A 19,861-nucleotide genomic window follows, 5' to 3' on the forward strand; every position below is an offset into this window, starting at 1 on the left:
TTGAGCCTAGGCAACATAATGAGGCTTTATCTCTACTAAACATTAAAATTAAAAAATTAGCCAGGCATGGTGGCAAGTGCCTGTAGTCCCAGCTACTCATGAGGCTGAGGTGGGAGGATCACTTGAGCCGATGAGTTCGAGGTTGCAGTGAGCCGTGATCACACCACTGCACTCCAACGTAGGCAACAGAGCGAGACCCTGTCTTTTAAATAAATTTTTAAAATTAAAAAAAATTAATGGGCAAATGATCTCAACAGACATTTCACAAAAGACATACAAATGGCCAATAGGCCTATGAAAAAATACTCAACATCAATAATCATCAGGGAAATGCAAATCAAAACCACAATGAGATATTGTCTCACTCCAGTTAAAATAGCTATCATCAAAAAGACAAAAAGTATGCATTCACTGCAATATCTAAATAAATAAACTAAAACCAAACAAAAATGACAAAAAATAAATACTGCAGAGAAAGGGGAACCCCCATTCACTGCTGATGGGAAGATAAATTAGTACAGCCACTATGGAAAATAGTATGGAGGTTCCCAAAAAAACTAAAAATAGGGCCGGGGGTGATGGCTTATGCCTGTAATCCCAGCACTCTGGGAGGCAGAGGCAGATGGATCATCTGAGGTTGGAAGTTCGAAACCAGCCAGGCCAACATGGTGAAACCTTGTCTCTACTAAATATAGAAAAAAAAAAAAAAGTTAGCTGGGTGTGGTGGTGCATGCCTGTGATCCCAGCTACTCAGCTACTCAGGAGGCTGAGGCAGGGGAATCACTCGAACCTGGGAGGCGGGAGGTTGCGGTGAGCCAAGATCACGCCACTGGACTACAGCCTGGGCGACAGAGCAAGACTCAGTCTCGGAAAAACAAAACAAAACAAAACAAAACTGACAATACATCTATTACATGATCTAGCAATCCACTACTGGGTTATATACAAAAGAATGGAAATCAGTATATTGAAGAGATATCTGCACAACCATGTTTATTGCAGCACCATTCACAATAGCCAAATCAAACTAAGTGTCCATCGACAGATTAATTGTCATGAATTAATTCGCAAAAATGAAATCCTGTCATTTGCCACAATGCGGATGGAATCAGGGGTCATTATATAGTGAAATAAGCCAGGCGACTATCACATGTTCTCACTCACATCAATTTCATTAAAAAGCTGATCTCATGGAGATAGAGAGTAGAATGGTGGTTATCAGAGGCTTGGAAAGGTAGGTGGGGAGAGGGTGAAGAGAGGCTGGTTGGCTGGAAGCAGTGGCTAACACCTGTAATCCCAGCACTTTTTGAGACCAAGGTGGGTGGATCACTTGAGCTCAGGAGTTTGAGACTAGCCTAGGCAACATGGCGAAACCCTATGTCTACCAAAAAATACAAAAATTAGCTTGGCATGGTAGTGTGTACATGTAGTCCCGGCTACTTGGCAGGCTGAGGTAAGAGAATCACTTGAGCCCAGGAGGTGGAGGTTCCAGTGAGCCAAGATGGTGCCACTGCACTCCACCCTGGGTGACAGAGGGAGACCCTGTCTCAAACAAAAAAGAAACAAAAAAAAAAAGAGAGAGAGCGAGAGAGAGGGAAGTTGGTTAATGGGTACAAAAATACGGTTAAATAGAAGAAATACATTCTGGCATTTGTTAACACAGTAAGATGACGAAAGTAATTTATTGTGTATATTAAAAGAACAACAAAAAATATTTGAAATGTTCCTAATACAAAAAAAGTAATAGATATTTGAGGTGATGTATATCCTACTCTGATTTGAGCAATACACATCACATGCATGTATCAAAATATCATATGGACCCCAAAATATGTACAATTATTATGCATCAATAAAAATGGGGGTACTTTATAGGTGTAACTATGTTCTCATTTCTTTTTGTTGGGCTACGTCAATTAGCTAAAAAGTTTGAGTAAAGTCACACACACACACAGACACACACACACACAGGAGCTTTAAATCAACCTCATTGTTCAACGTTTTAAGTGTCTAGCACATTGTAGGCACTGAATAATCAGTTTCCATTACAGTTGTCCCTCCAAATCTACAAGGGATAAGTTACAAGAACTCCCACGGATACCAAAATCCTTTTACGCTAAGTTCCCCTATATAAAATGGCATTGTATTTGCATAAAATCCATGCACATTTGCCCATATACTTTAAATTATCTCTAGATTACTTATAATACTTAATACAATTTAAGTTCTATGTAATAGTTGTTATACTGTGTTATCTGTACTTTTTTTGTCTTATTTTTTCTTTTTTTAACATTTTCAGTCTGTGGTTGGTTGAATCAATGAACAAGGATCCTGTGGATATGGAGGGCCAATTTAATTATTCAGTTATCTAAAGGTTGGTGTCTACATAAACACATGAAAAAAAGCAAAAAAATAAAATTTTCTGGAAAGGGAGTTTTCAATCTAGATTTTAAGGGCACCAAGGGTTCTGTGAACACCCCGAAATTGTATGTAAAATATGTGCTTGTGGCCAAGCACGGTGGCTCACACCTGTAATCCCAACACTTTCGGAGGCTGAGGTGGGCAGATCACTTGAGGCCAGGAGTTCCAGATCAGCCTGGCCAACATGGTGGAACCCTGTCTCTACTAAAAATATAAAAATTAGCTGGATGTGGTGGTGCAAGCCTGTAGTCCAAGCTACTTGGGAGGCTGAGGCAGAAGAATGTCTGGAACCTGGGAGGTGGAGGTTGCAGTGAGCTGAGATTGAGCCACTGCACTCCAGTCTGGGTGACAGAGTGAGACTCCGTCTCAAGAAAAAAAAAATTTTTTTAATTTAAAAAAATTATGTAGTTCCCGGGGATAAGCTTGGGAAGTACACTCTATACTTGGATTGTAACTTCCAGGAAAAGATTATATATTATCTCCATAATATGGCAAAGATCAATATTAACTATTTTGAGTGCCATATTACTCTTCTGCTTTTTGTTTTGTTTTGAGACGGAGTTTCACTCTTGTTGCCCAGGCTGGAGTGCAATGGCGCGATCTCGGCTCACTGCAACCTCTGCCTCCAGGGTTCAAGCGATTCTCCTGCCTCAGCCTCTGGAGTAGCTGGGATTACAGGCTTGCGCCACCAATCCCAGCTAATTTTGTATTTTTAGTAGAGACAGGGTTTCACCATGTTGGTCAGGCTGGTCTTGAACTCCTGACCTCAGGTGATCTGGCCACCTCGGCCTCCCAAAGTGCTGGGATTACAGGCGTGAGCCACCGCCCCGGCCTGTTTTTTTTCAATTACAAACATTATAAGGTGACTAGTGTTATAGCATAATAAACAAACATGAACAGATGATTGTGGTGCATGTTTAACTGAATCAGTCAATTAATGATAGCCATACTCACAGTGTTACAAGGTAATTAGACAGAGAGGATAATAAAATGTAAATGCCCGAAACCTCTGTTACTTTTACATGGTCAAATCAAATATCGCTCTTCACACTTTAATTTTTTTAGTAGCTGCAGGGAACCCTAATGCCAACAGTCCTACCTAAGATGATGTTGTCCTCACCCAGACAGGGAAATTGGTGTCAGGAAGCAGAGAAGTCCCAAAGAAAAGAACTCTACATACCTGGTATTTAAGGAGAGAGAAGGAATTCCTTCCGGGTCCAAAAGATTATCCAGGGAGGGCAGAACATCAGGACAGGGAATAGAGGCCTGGAGCTGGCAGACAAAACTTAAGCAGGGAATGTCTTGTGCTAGAACAAACACTGCTCCATGTACCCCTGCAGCGGCTGGGTAACCACAGATCCTTGTGAGAGGCGACAGCATGCTGGCAGTCCTCACAGCCCTCGCTCGCTCTCGGCGCCTCCTCTGCCTGGGCTCCCACTTTGGTGGCACTTGAGGAGCCCTTCAGCCCACCGCTGCACTGTGGGAGCTCCTTTCTGGGCTGGCCAAGGCGGGAGCTGGCTCCCTTAGCTTGCCGGGAGTGTGGAGGGAGAGGCGCGAGCAGGAACCGGGGCTGCGCACGGCGCTTGCAGGCCAGCTGGACTTCCGGGTGGGCGTGGGCTTGGCGAGCCCCTCACTCAGAGTAGCCCGCAGGCCCTGCCGGCCCCAGGCAATGAGGGGCTTAGCACCCAGGCCAGCGGCTGCGGAGGGTGTACTGGGTCCCCCAGCAGTGCCAGCCCACCGGCGCTGCGCTGGATTTCTCACCGGGCCTTAGCTGCCTTCCCATGGGGCAGGGCTCGGGACCTGCAGCCCGCCATGCCTGAGCCTCCCACCCCCTCCATGGGCTCCTGTGCGGCCAAGCCTCCCTGACGAGCACCACTCCCTGCTCCACGGTGCCCAGTCCCATCGACCACCCAAGGGCTGAGGAGTGCAAGCTCACGGCGCGGGACTAGCAGGCAGCTCCACCTGCAGCCCTGGTGCGGGATCCACTGGGTGAAGCCAGCTGGGCTCCTGAGTCTGGTGGAGATGTGGAGAACCTTTATGTCTAGCTCAGGGATTGTAAACACACCAATCAGCACCCTGTGTCTAGCTCGAGGTTTGTGGATGCACCAATGGACACTCTGTGTCTGGCTGCTCTGGTGGGGCCTTGGAGAACCTTTGTGCCGATACTCTGTATCTAACTGATATGATGGGGACGTGGAGAACCTTTATGTCTAGCTCAGGGATTGTAAATGCACCAATCAGCGCCCTGTCAAAACGGACCACTCGGCTCTACCAATCAGCAGGACGTGGGTGGGGCCAGATAAGAGAATAAAAGCAGGCTGCCCAAACCAGCAGTGGCAACCTGCTGGGGTCCCCTTCCACACGGTGGAAGCTTTGTTCTTTCACTCTTTGCAATAAATCTTGCTACTGCTCACTCTTTGGGTCCACACTGCTTTTATGAGCTGTAACACTCCCCGCAAAGGTCTGCAGCTTCACTTCTGAAGCCAGCGAGACCACGAGCCCACCGGGAGAAACGAACAACTCCAGACGCGCTGCCTTAAGAGCTGTAACACTCACCATGAAGGTCTGCAGCTTCACTCCTGAGCCAGCGAGACCACGAACCCACCAGAAGGAAGAAACTCCGAACACATCCGAACATCAGAAGGAACAAACTCCGTACACGCCGCCTTTAGAACTGTAACACTCACCACGAGGGTCCGCGGCTTCATTCTTGAAGTCAGTGAGACCAAGAACCCACCAATTCCAGACATACTTGTGGAACGGGGTGTCCGAAAGAGGGTAGGGAGTGTTTCTTCTCTTATATCCTCCCTCCTTTCCTAGAGAGACTTCATCAGGTTTATCAGCTTCCACTGACCTGCACACACCCAAAACTCCTCCAACAGAAAAGAAAGCAGGTGTGGTCCTCCCCAGCACATGCTGCAAAGGGGAGAATCTGTATGAAGAGCCTAATCACCATCATTTATTGAGCAGCTATTAAACATGGGGCACTTGCTTTACCTTCATTTTCTTATTTAATCCTCACAACAACACTATAAGGTAGGTACTACGATTATTCCCATTTAATGGGCTGTATCTTCTCAGGCTCAAAGTAGTGCAGTTTGAAGAGAACTACACCAGAGCTCTGTAATTTTTATTTCAATGGCTCATCTATAATTTCTTATTTATTATCCTTTGGTGTAAATCTTTATTTCTTCACTTCTGAACTACTAGACTCTGCCTACCTGGTCTCCTATCCTCCATCGTGTACATCCAATTCATCCTCGTCCTCCACACAGAGCCACTGAAGCATAAGGTGAGCAGTCTAGAGGCCTCACCACTGCCGCAAGGGGTTGGAGTAGCCAAAAACAAACACTTCTCTAGCTTAATACAAAAAACTGGGATTGTGAACACTCTAATACTCATGCTTCATTCATATTTTCAGTCAAATTTTCAGGTTTTTAAAAGGGAAAATGTGTTTTGGCATATTTAATCTTTAGAACACATTGAATATTGTCAACTACTTACTTAGAATAACTTAAATCTACTATGATTGTGATTATGGTTGAATGTATCACATGAGTAATTTTTCCTGCCAGGAAGACTGCTCTAGAAGCCTTCTTATGACTTGGCATCACTGAGTGACATTTGGTCCAATGAGGCCATAAACACGGTCATGTGATGACCATTTTCTGAGGGTTAGTTTGTTTCATAGCACTATCAGTACTCCACAGTAATGGAGTCATAGGTGGAGTAACACTTGATAAACAGCAAAGATGAGCTTTAAAAAAATTCTCTTACACTTAATGACCAGCAATTAAAATAATAAAACAAGATCCGTAGCAACATTGTGCACAGGTCAGAGAAAATGTGACAAAATTCTCATAATATTTTGTGAAAAAAACAAATAGGACTATATCTGGTCTCAAGTTTGACTTTTCTCTAGAATTTTCAAATCCTAGAACCATGCATATATCAATATAATATGTTGATGGGTTAAAAACAAAAACTAATATGAATCATACATATTAGTATATAACTGTGCAGTTGTCAACAAGTGCATGTTCTCAGATAATTACCTAATAGGGTTATCTTGTCTGTCTATATGGTGGTTGACACATACCTAAGAGTGAGGATTCTGTTTCCTGATCACCTATCTCTATGAACCTCTGGCTTTCATTCTAGAAAAGAAAAAAACATTCCTTTTTTTCTTGGAGAAATAAGCCAATAAAAACAAATAAAGAAAAAAGAAAAAAATCGTTATTGAAATACAGAAAAATCATTCTTGAAATCAATAACTTGACTTTTGCTAAGACAAATCTTTCCAATCTTCCTTGATTTCTCTTGGCCTCTATGACGTGTCCAAGTAGAAATTATCTCCGTGCACGCCCCCACCATGGTTTTAGAGATGCTGCCCTCTCTTCTTTCCTCTCTGACCACTCTTCTGCCTCCTACCATTTCTGTAACTTAAATGAGGTATTGGTCCTAGGTATGTGATAATAGTTTTCTTTCTGTCTTCTACTTTAATATCTCAAAAACTCCCCTTGCTTCAGTGGACACGTCCAGGCTAATAACTCTAAAATAAATCTATTATTTCAGCCCCAAGACTTCTCCAGCCTGAGAGTCCTATGTGCTAAACATTTGCAACAACCACTGGGTCCAGTTCAATAATTCTAAGCTTGCCTATAATTATTCTCACCAAATTATCTTCCCATTCTCGTGTCCCTATTTCTAGCAATGATCCAATTACCCACCGTCTTACCAAAACTTGAAACTTCAATATCATATTTTATTCATCTCTCTGTCTCATGGCCCCTTCCCACTCACTAGTATACTTTTTTTTTTTTTTAGACAGAGTCTCACTCTGTCGCCCAGGCTGGAGTGCAATGGCACGATCTCGGCTCACTGTAACCTCCACCTCCCAGGTTCAAGCAATTCCCCTGCCTCAGCCTCCCGAGTAGGTGGAATTACAGGTGCCCACCACCATGCCTGGCTAATTTTTACGTTTTTAGTAGAGATGGGTTTTCGCCATGTTGGTCAGGCTGGTCTCGAACTCCTGACCTCAGGTAATCCGCCCACCTCGACCTCCCAAAGTGCTGGGATTACAGGTGAGAGCCACCACACCCGGCCTAGTATATCTACTAATAATCATTGCCAAACTTCAATGGATTTTTTTCCTGCATTAGAAAGCCTTTTCTTGCCAGGCATGGTGATTCACACCCGCAATCCCAGCACTTTGGGAGGGAGAAGCAGGAGGATCTCTTGAGCCCAGGAGTTCAAGATACAGCCTGCGCAATATAGTGAGACCTCGTCTCCACAAAAACCTTAAAAAATTAGCAGAGCATGGTGTTATGTGCCCGTGGTCCCAGCTACTGGGGAGGCTGAGACACAAGGATCACTTAAGCTTTGGAGGTGGAGGTTACAGTGAGCCAAGATTGCACCACTGCACTCCAGCCCAAGTGACATAGACCCTGACAGAGAAGGAGAAGGAGAAGGAGAAACAAAAACAAAAGAAAAAAATAGCCTTTCCTTGCATTCCTTCATTTTCAATTTTTTTTTTTTCATTCCTATTCCAGTTATCCTACTTCTGCCATTCAGCCCAAAATTTCTGGGTTACCATTATTTTCTCATAGATGGTATCCTTTGCTTTTCTCTATATTTTTTTTGTTTGTTGTTACCAAATGCAATTTCCTTAGAGCACCACTTTGACAGTATCCTTCCTCTGATCCATAAGCTTCAACGACAGTATTATCATAGAGGTTTAGACTGGGGCTTCTCACATTTTAACATGTATACAAGTCAGCTGGGGCTCTTCCTAAAATGCAGATTGGGATTCCACTGGCCTGTGGTGAGTCCTGAGGGTCTGCATATCCAGCCCCATGGGGGTGGGGGCGGGGGGTGATGTTGATACTGCTGGCTCATGGGCCACGTGTTGAAGATTTATGACCTTGGTCATGTTCAAGTCTCGTTTTCCTCATCTATCAAATGGGGAGAACAATAGCTGATAACAGGCCTCCTGCCCTCACCTTTGTTGTCATTCAATCTATTCTCAATATAGCAGATAGAATGATTTTGTTAATATGTAAGTCTGGTCATGTCCCTCCTCTGATCAAAGACTCCCAATGCCTTCATTCTCATTCAAGTAAAGCAAAGTACTTACTTTGGCCTGCAAGGCCTGTATGATCTGATGTATCCTTTACCTCCCTGACTGCAACTCCTAACATCCTCCTTCTTGCTTATTCCACTCCACCCTTGCTGCCTTCTTTGCTGTTTTTAAAACAACAAGAAGCTTCTTCCTTCAGGGTTTCCTCTTGCCTTTTATTATGTCTAAAATGCTCTTCCTCCAGATAGTTGCATGGTATGCTCCCTCACGTCCTTTAAACTTGGACTTGAAGGTCATTTTCTCAATCATATCTTCCTTAGCCATGCTATCTAAAATTGCAAACATCCCTCCTTCACCACCAGGTCCTCACATCCTCTTCCTTGCTTTATTTTTCTTGGTAACATTTATCCATATATAATATAGCAAATATTTTGCTTAGAGAATGTAAGCTCCAGGAGGGCACAGATTCTTGTTTCATTTAATTCTTCATACATTTCCATTTGTTTTATTTAGCTGATCCCTCAAGAACTAGAAAAGTGCCTGGTACATAAATAAATGTTTGTTAACTGAGAAATAAGTGAAGAATAATACCTACCTCAAGTGATTATTATGAGGATAATAAGATAGCACACATAAAGCATTTAACGCAGTACTTTAAATAAAGTACCAAAATTATTTGATTCTAATTTAGTTATCTTTCAATAATAAGACGGATGAATACATTGTGGTAAATTCATACTGTAGAATTCTATGAAGCCATGGAAATAAATGCTTATATGAATTAATATGGATACATCTCAGTAACATAATGTTGGGTAAAAGAAGCAATGAAAAATAAAATTATATATATATATATTTGTGTATGTGTGTGAGTATATGTATATATTTAACTCACAAAAACTAATCTAGACCAATGGACATCAGAATATTAGTTACCTTTGTAGGTGGGAAGAGAGTGAGAGAATGCACGAAGCCGGCACCTGGGGTGCTGAAATGTTCAATTACTTAATCTGGGTGGTGCTTACAAAACATTTTCACTGCTTAAGAATTCATTGAATTATACACCCATGATTTGTATGCTTTTTGTGTATATGTTATATTTCAATTAAAATGTTTTCTTTAAAAATGAGAAAATGGTCTTTATGCTAGGAAACACTAAGCAAATTGAGGAGAGAGAAATTAATTGAAAGTTTATGTAATAAATGTCAAAACTACCAGTCTTCCTTTTTTTTTTTTTAAACGGAGTCTCACTCTGTCACCCAGGCTGGAGTGCAGTGGTGCAATCTTGGCTCACTGCAACCTCCACCTCCCAGGTTCAAGAGATCCTCCTGCTTCAGCCTCCTGAGTAGCTGGGACACAGGCGTGTGCCACCATGCCCAGCTAATTTTTTGTATTTTTAGTGGAGACGAGGTTTCACCATGTTAGTCAGGATGGTCTTGATTTCCTGAACTCGTGATCTGCCCGCCTCAGCCTCCCCAAGTGCAGAGATTACAGGCGTGAGCCACTGCGCCTGGCCCAGGCTTCCTTTTACTTGAATCCCAGAACTTAGTCAGCCAGGGCTTTCCCCTCCAGACAGGTTAGGTGATTCTTCTCTGGAGACTTTGACAAACTACGAGAAAAGACTTGCTATTACGGTCGGGCGCTGTGGCTCACGCCTGTAATGCCAGTGCTTTGGAGACCGAGGTGGGCGGATCAACTGAGGTCAGGAGTTTGAGACCAACTCAGCCAACATGGTGAAACCCTATCTCTACTAAAAATACTAAAATTAGTCAGGCATGGTGGCAGGCGCCTGTAATCTCAGCTACTCGGGAGGCTGAGGCAGGAGAATCACCTGAACCCGGGAGGCAGAGATTGCAGTGAGCTGAGATTGCGCCATTGCATTCCAGCCCGGGCAACAAGAGCAAGACTCTGTCTCAAAAAAAAAAAAAAAGAAAAGACTTGATATTAGGAGTTCTCCAACATAAGGCTTAGCAGATCACTCCGTAATGAAGGCTCCAGCTCACAAGCCTCACACATGCACACAGCATTAATTAGCTTTTGTTTTTTGTTTTCTGTTTTTGTTTTTTTGACACAGATTCACTCTGTTGCCCAGGCTTCAGTGCTCAAGCGGTGTGATCTCAGCTCAATGCAACCTCTGTCTCCCAGGTCCAGGCGAGTGCCTCAGCCTCCTGAGTAACTAGGACCACAGGCATGCACCACCACGCCCAGCTCTTTTTTTTTTTTTTTTTTTTTTTTTGTATTTTTAGTAGAGACGGGGTTTTGCAATGTTGGCCAGGCTGGTCTCGAACTCCTGGCCTCAAGTGATCCACCCACCTTGGCCTCCCAAATAATTTGCCTTTTAATGTGCAAATCTTAAATATGCTCAGATAGCCAAAGGCTACTGGATATTTTAGAAAAAATTTAATATGAAGTAAAGAAAACAAACCAGGGAGGAAAAAATTGTCAAAAAATACATAATTCCTGTGAGACTACATCAAACAAAAAGCTTCTGCAGAGCAAAGGAAACAATCACCAAAATGAAAAGGTACCATATCGATCAGGAGAAAATATGTGTGAACCATATATCTGATGAGTTAATATCCAAAATATATAAGGAACCCACACGACTCAATAGCAAAATAATAATAATCATAACCTAATTTAAAAATGGGCAAAGACCTGAATAGACATTTCTCCAATGAAGACATATAAATGTCCAACAGGTAGGAAAATGTAAATCAAAACCACAATGAGAAATCCCTTCACACCTGTTAAGATGGCCATTACCAAAAAGACAAAAGATAACAAGTGTTGGTGAGGATGTGGAAGTAAGGGAATGCTTCCACACTGTTGATAAGAATGTAAACTGGTGCAGTCATTATAAAAAAAATACATCAGGGTTTCTCAAGAAATTAAAAATAAAATTACCATATGAAACCAGTAATCTCACTTCTAGATATATATCCAAAGGAAATAAAATCAGCATCTCATAGAGATATTTACACTCCTGTGTTCATTGCAGCATTATTCACAATAGTCAAGATATAGGGCCGGGCGTGGTGGCTCATGCCTGTAAGCCCAGCACTTTGGGAGGCCGAGGCAGGCGGATCACGAGGTCAGGAGTTCGAGACCAGCCTGACCAATATGGTGAAATCCCGTTTCTAGTAAAAATACAAAAATTAGCCGGGAGTGGTGGTGCGTGCCTATAATCCCATCTACTTGGGAAGCTGTGGCAGGAGAATCGCTTGAACCCGGGAGGTGGAGGTTACAGTGAGCTGAGATCGCGCCACTGTACTCCAGCCTGGGTGACAGTGAGACTCCATCTCAAAAAAAAAAAAAAAAAGATATAGAAATGACTTAAGTATCCATCAATGGATGAATGATTAAAGAAATTGTGGAATACATACACAATGAAATATTCAACCTTTAAAAAAAGATCCTGTCATTTATGACAACGGGGATAAATCTGGAGGACGTTACGCTAAGTGAAATAAGCAGGAGACAGAAAAATATTGCATGATCTCACTTATATGTGGAATCGTTTTTGTTTTATTTTTATTTTTTATTTTGTTAAAGACAGGATCTCGCTCTGTCACCCAGGCTGGAGTGCAGTGGCCTAATCAACGCTCACTGCAGCTTTGAATTCCTGGGCTCAAGTGACCCTCTAGCCTCTCAAGTAGCTGGAACTACAAGAATGCCCCACCACGCCCCACTTATTTTTAAGTAGTTTTGTAGAGACTCGGTCTCACTATGCTGCCCAGGCTTGTTTCAAACTCCCGTCCTCAAGGGATCCTCTCACTTCTGCATCCCAAAGTGCTAGGATTAGAGGCGTGAGCCACGTGCTCAGCCTATGTGGAATCTTAAAAGAGCTGAATACATAGGAACACAGAGTGGAACGGTGGTTCCCAGGGGCAGAGGAGGTAGAGTGGAAATAGGGTGATGTCGATTGTTTTGAAAAAACCTCCGAACCTGTTTTTCCTCTGCTCTCCCCCGACAACAATCAACACAGACGAGTTCTGTGACCCCAAAACATGTGGAGATTTCTCCCCGCAAGCAAGGAAGGCAGGCAGGCGGGCGGGCGGGCAGGCAGGCAGGGAGGCAGGCAGGCAGGGAGGCAGGCAGGCAGGGAGGCAGGCAGGCAGGGAGGCAGGCCAGGCAGGCAAGCAATCATTTCAGCAGCAGACACCAGCTGGGTGTCCTCCAATTGAGTTCTGACACGGTCTTCCTGGAGATAGCGTCAGATCCCACAGGTTGAGGGCTCTCCCCGCAAGACTGTCCCCTCCATGGCCGGGCGCGGTGGCTCACGCTTGTAATCCCAGCACTTTGGGAGGCCGAGGCGGGCGGATCACAAGGTCAGGAGATCAAGACCACGGTGAAACTCCGTCTCTACTAAAAATACAAAAAAATTAGCCGGGCGTGGTGGCAGGCGCCTGTAGTCCCAGCTACTCGGAGAGGCTGAGGCAGGAGAATGGCGTGAACCCGGGAGGTGGAGCTTGCAGTGAGCCGAGATTGCGCCACTGCACTCCAGCCTGGGCGACAGAGCGAGACTCCGTCTCAAAAAAAAAAAAAAAAAGACTGTCCCCTCCTTCCCTCCAGTTACAAGTCCAGGCCTCCGGAACTTCTGACTGACTAGGTTCAAGCTGGAGTTCCTATGAGTCCCTCTTTGGGTTAATTTGCTAGAGCGACTCAGAACTCAGGGAAACACTTACCTTCACCAATTTATTACAAAGAAGATTTTAAAAGATACAAATAAACAGCCAGATGATGAGATACACAGGGCCAAGTCTGAAACGGTCCTGAGTGCAAGAGCTTCTGTCCCTGTGGAGTTGGGGTGTGCCACCCTCCCAGCACATGAATGAGTTCTTGTTCACCTTCCTGTTGGCCTCCAAGTGTTCAGCTCCCCGGAAGCTCTCTGAACTCCCTCGTTTGGGCCTATTATAGAGACTTCATTGGTTGTTCACGGTTGAAGCACAAACAATCGTGGCAAAATGTGATTGGACAGCCAGGCGCGGTGGCTCAGACCTGTAATCCCAGGAGGGTCTGAGGTGGGTGGATTGCTTGAGGTGAGTAGTTTGAAACCGGCCTAACATGGTGAAACCCTGTCTCAACTAAAAATACAAAAATTAGCTGGGCATAGTGGCTGGCGCCTGTAATCCCAGTTACTCGGGAGGCTGAGGCAGAAGAATCGCTTGAACCCGGGAGGCAGAGGTTATCGTGAGCTGAGACCACTCCATTGCACTCCAGCCCAGCAACAAAGCCAGATTTCGTCTAAAAAAAAATTAAAAAATAAAAATATGTGATTGCACAAAAAGCGTATGATCTAACCCAGCAAGGTCTGTCTGTTCAGTTCAGATTCTTCTGGCTCTCCATGCAGCATTCCTTCCTCCAGAGTATGGAGCAAGACTGCATCTGGAATGAGGGTCTTACGACCCACAATCAGATTCGAGTGCTGCCTTGGGACTCTAATGAAAAGAGGGCAGGAGAAGGTCAGAGGGAGTGATTCTGTCACTTGAGGCCTACTTCTGAGTCTTTACAGAAGACTAACAAGGGCTATGGGAGTTATGAGCCAGGAACTGTGGTTGAAAACATACATACGTATTAGGCTGGTGCAAAAGCAATTGCAGTGTTTGAGTTCTGTGAGCTGCACAGTGGCTTGCACCTGTATTCCCAGTGCTTTGGGAGGCCAAGGTGAAAGGCTTACTTGAGGCCAGGAATTCAAAACTAGCCTGGGCAACATAGCAAGACTCCTGTCTCCACAGATAATGAAAAAATTAGCCAGACATGGTGGTTCACACCTGTAGTCCTAGCTACTTGGCAGGCTGAGGCAGGAGGACTGCTTGAGTCCAGGAGTTCAAGGTTGCAGTGATCTATGATTGTGCCATTGCACTTTAGCCTGAGTGATGGCGTGACTCTGTCTTTAAAAAATCAATTAATTAATTAATCTTCCCGAAAAATCTTCCAGAAAGTAGGGCGAAAGACAATAATTTGAAAAATAGATGGGAAAGCTATGAAAACTTGTAGAGCAGCCCAAGAGTCCTAAGATAGACAGAAGGGAAAAAACAGAGTCAAGGATATTATCAATAAATTGATTCAAGAAAATTTCCCAGCATATAAGTCTAAATTCTAAATTGAGCATCCATCACAATGGATGAAAAGGAATTCAAATTATTGTGAAAGTCTACAACAGTGGCAAAAAAATAAAAGTCCCTATAAGCTTTCGTGATAAAAATGTCATACAAAACTGAAGAATCAGAAAAGCATTGGATAACTCAACGGCAATATTGGAAACTAGGAGACAATGGTCCAATGGCATCAAAAGTTTGAGTTAAAATTATTTCCAATGTAGAGTAACACATTCAGCTAGACAATAAAATGCAAAAGTAAATAAAAATATTTTCAGGTGTTCAGAACCTGAGATTTTCCTAACATGCTCACCTCTTAAGAGCTACTAGAGGATTGGCTCCACAAAAACAATGGAATAAACTGAAAATGGAAAGTATGGTGTTCAGGGAACAGGGGAGCCAATATGAGAAAAAGTAAAAAGAATCCACAGGGTGAGAGGGAAAGGAGGCCCCAAAACAAGGGCTGCGCAGTAGGCCCAATGAGCAGCTAGACAGAATTGAGCAGGGATGGAGAATGTGAGGAGATTTTCTTCAATAAGTTGCAAATGATAAAATACCTAGAACATATTGAAAATAATTTACTAATTGGGGCAGGGGGAGATTGGGCGTGAAATACTAGAAAATACATAGACAACTAAGCAAGTAAAAAAAAAAAAAACTAATTCCAGGAAAGGAATAATCATGGTGATATGGGTTGGCTGTGTCCCCACCCAAATCTCATCTCGAATTGTAGTTCCCATAATCCCCACATATCGTGGGAGGGACCCAGTGGGAGATAATTGAATCACAAGGGCAGTTACCTCCATGGTGTTCTTGTGAGAGTGAGTGGGTTCTCGCAAGATCTGATGGTTTTATAAGGGTTTTTCCCCCCTTTTGCTTGGCACTTCTTGCTGCCGCCATGTGAAGAAGGACATGTTTGCTTCCCCTTCCACCATGATTGTAAGTTTCCTGAGACCTCCCCAGCTCTGTGGAACTGTGAGTCAATTAAACCTCTTTCTTTTATAAATTACCCAGCCTCAGGTATGTCTATAACAGCATGATAACAGACTAATACACATAGTATATTACAGTTTCCTATTCTGTGCAGATAAGGAATCTTAGCATACTACGTATTCTCCTGTGAGTAGCATTTTCATAATACTGAAAATCTTGAATACAGAACTAGCCAAGGTTACAATATATCTATATGGAGAAATATATGTGTGCATATGTGTGGTGGGGGTGGCAAAAGGAGCTAAATTCTCAGCTTCCATGGTGAGTTATCAAAACATAATACCTAAAGCTAACCAAGAAATAACAATAAAAACATGTTATTGAGGGATATAGAGCCATAAAATAAAATAATCAGCTGAAGGAATTGAACCTTGAACAAGCCAAGCAACTCATATAAAAATGAACTTTAAAAAATAGCAATGGGCTGGGTGCAGTGGCTCACGCCTGTAATCCCAGCACTTTGGGAGGCTGAGGCAGGTGGATCACGAGGTGAAGAGATCGAGACCATCCTGGCCAAAATGGTGAAACCCCGTCTCTACTAAAAATACAAAAATTAGCCAGGCGTGGTGACAAGTGCCTATAGTCCCAGCTACTCGGGAAGCTGAGGCAGGAGAATCACTTGAACCTGGGGAGGCGGAGGTTGCAGTGAGCCGAGATTGCACCACTGCACTCCAGCCTGGTGACAGAGTGAGACTCCATCTCAAAAAACAAAACAAAACAAAACAAAAAAACTGCACAGCAATGAAATCAGCCAGCCAGGAGATGAATTTTTTAACATTGTGGGCCAGGTGTGGTGGCTCATGCCTGTAATCCCAGCACTTTGGGAGGCCAAGGCGGGTGGATCATCTGAGATCAGGAGTTCAAGACCAGTCTGACCAACATGGAGAAACCCTGTCTTTACTAAAAATACAAAATTAGCCGGGCATGGTGGCACATGCCTGTAATCCCAGCTACTCGGGAGGCTGAGGCAGGAGAATTGCTTGAACCCAGGAGGCGGAGGTTGCAGTGAGCTGAGATCATGCCATTGCACTCCAGCCTAGATAACAAGAGCGAAACTCCTTCTCAAAACATAAATAAAATAAAATTGCCTAGAATAAATGGGATATGGTAAAAACATGTTAATAAGCATTTAATCTATTTAAATATAAGAATTATAACTACAGTGGCATTTAAATGTTTTTAAATTAACACAGTAAAAATAAGTAACAAAAAATTGGAGAAGGGAAATAGAAAAAAGTATAAGAATGTTAATGTCCTTGTCTTTTACTGAAGGAAATTAGTCAATATGGTCTAAAACGGAAACACCTAGGTCACAGAGTATCCCTCATGATCATTATTTTTTAACTTTGGAATAATCTTTTATTAATTAAAATATGTAGTGGTGAAAAAAAACACTTTTCTCTGGTGGGGGATGTTGATAATGGGGGATACAATGCATGCGTGGGGTTAGGGAGTCCATAGGAAATATCTGTACCTTCCTCTCAATTTTGTGTAGGAGTTTGAGACCAGCCTGGCCAACATGGTGAAACCCTGTCTCTACTAAAAATACAAAAAATTAGCCAGGTATGGTGGCATGGTCCTATAATCCCAGCTACTTGGGAGGCTGAAGCAGGAGAATGATTTGAACCCAGGAGGAGGAGGTTGCAGTGAGCCGAGATCACGCCACTGCACTCCAGCCTGGGCGACAGAGTAAGACTCTGTCTCAAAAAAAAAAAAAAAATGAGAAATAAATACAAATTTAAAAGAGAAACATCTTGAGGTTTAGCAGTTTCTTCTATTTTACTTCAATTTCTTACCTTCTATTAAATTCAAGTAAAATTGCATGTAATACCTTTTATTTTAAGTGGCTTATTGGATGATAAGCCAATAAGCATTTTATAAAATTCTTTCTATCTCCTTTCCTCTAAGCATCTATATATTTCAATTCACCGATCCCTCTGTCCATCAAGAAGTTCTAGATGTGATGTTCATCTAGTGTTACTACACATTACTTCTAAATTACAGTGATATCATAAAATTCTTTTTTGTATTATCTGTATTGCTTACATTTTTACAAGTATATTTCTTTTCAGCAAAGTCAAAACCATTCTATTTTAAAATATTAAGAGATTTCAAGCTCACAAAAGGTCACATGAGTATGTTAAAACAATACAAGAGTGTTCTAAACAATGTCATACTGAACAGGCAAAAACTGGAAGCATTCCACTTGAGAACTGGAACAAGGCAAGGATGCCCAGTCTCATCACTCCTATTTCAAGTAGTACTAGAAGTGCTAGCCAGAGCAATAAGGCAAGAGAAAGATAAAAGGCATTCAAATAGGAAAAGAAGTCGAACCATCTCTCTTTATGGAAAATGTGATCCTATGGCTAGAAAATCCTGAAGATTCTGCCAAAAGGCTCCTGGAACTGATAAAAACTTCAGTAAAGTTTCAGGATACAAAATCAATGTACAAAATAAATAGCATTTCTATATACCAGTCATGTTCAAGCTGAGAGCCAGATGAAGAATGCAATCCCATTTAAAATAGCCACACACAAAAAATAAAATACCTAGGGACACATCTAACCAAGGAGGTGAAAGATCTCTCCAAAGAGAACTAGAAAACACTGCTGAAAGATGTAAAACGTGACATAAACAAATGGAAAAATGCTTCATTTCTAATGAATTGGAAGAATTAGTATCATTCAAATAGCTGTATTGCCCAAAGCAATCTACAAATTCAACACTATTCCTATCAAACTACCAACATCTTTTTGCAGAACTAGAAAAAACTATTCTAAAATTCACAAAGAACCAAAAAAGGCCCTAAATAACCATAGCAATCCTAAGCAAAAAGAACAAAGCTGGAGGCATCACATTACCCATCTTCAAACTACACTATAAGGATTAGGTAAACAAAAAAGCATGGTACTGGTACAAAAACAGACACATAGACCAATTGAACAGCATAGACAACCTAGAAATAAAGCCACAACCACTGGATCTTTGATAAAGCTGACCAAAATAAGCAATGGGAAAAGGACTTCCTATTTAATAAATGGTGCTGGGATAGTGGGCTAGCTATATGCAGAGTGAAACTGGACCCCTACCTTTTACCATTTACAAAAATTAACCCAAGAGAGATTAAGATTTAAATGTAAGACCTCAAACTATAAGAATCCTAGAAAAAAACATAGGAAACACCATTCTAGACATCAGCCTTGGGAAATAATTTATGATGACTAAGTCTTCAAAAGCAATTGCAAGAAAAACAAAAATTGACAAGTGGAACCTAATTAAACTAAAGAGCTTCTGCAGAGCAAAAGAAACTATCAACAGAGTAAACAGACAACCTACAGAATGGGACAAAATATTCACAAACTATGCATCCAACAAAGGTGTAATATCCAGAATCTATAAGGAACTTAAACAATTGAACAAACAAAAAACAAATAACCCCATTTAAAAATGTGCAAAAGACATGAACAGATGCTTCTCAAAAGAAGACACACAAGTGGCCAACAAACATGAAAAAATGCTGCACATCACTAATCATCAGAGAAATTCAAATCAAAACCACAATGAGATACCATCTCATGCCAGTCAGTATGGCTATTATTAAAAAGTCAAGGTCAAGTTCAGTGGCTCACACCTGTAGTCCCAGCACTTTGGGAGGCCAAGGCAGGCGGATCACGAGGTCAAGAGATCGAGACCATCCTGGCCAACATGGTAAAACCCCGCCTCTACTAAAAATACAAAAATTAACTGGGTGTGGTGGCGTGCAGTTGTAGTCCCAGCTACTTGGGAGGCTGAAGCAGGAGAATCGCTTGAAGCTGGGAGGCATAGGTTGCAGAGAGCCAAGATCGTGCCACTGCACTCCAGCCTGGCCACACACAGACTCCATCTCAAAAAAAACAAACAAACAAAAAGTCAAAAAACGACCTGGCACAGTGGCTCATGCCTGTAATCCTAGCACTTCAGGAGGCCAAGGTTGGTGGATTGCCTGAGCTCAGGAGTTTGAGACCAGCCTGGGCAACATGGCAAAACCCTGTCTCTACTAAAAATACAAAAAATTAGCCAGGCATAGTGGCACATGCCTGTAGTCCCAGCTACTTGGAGGCTGAGGCACAAGAACTGCTTGAACCTGGGAGGTTATGGTGAGCTGAGATTGTGCCACTGCACTCCAGCCTGGTCAACAGAGTGAGACTCTGTCTCCACAAAAAAAAAAAAAAAAAAGTCAAAAAACAACAGATGCTTAGCAAGGCTGCACAGAAAAGGGAACACATAT

This window comes from Hylobates moloch, unplaced genomic scaffold (assembly GCF_009828535.3).
Source record: "Hylobates moloch isolate HMO894 unplaced genomic scaffold, HMol_V3 SCAFFOLD_10, whole genome shotgun sequence".
NCBI lineage: Eukaryota > Metazoa > Chordata > Mammalia > Primates > Hylobatidae > Hylobates > Hylobates moloch.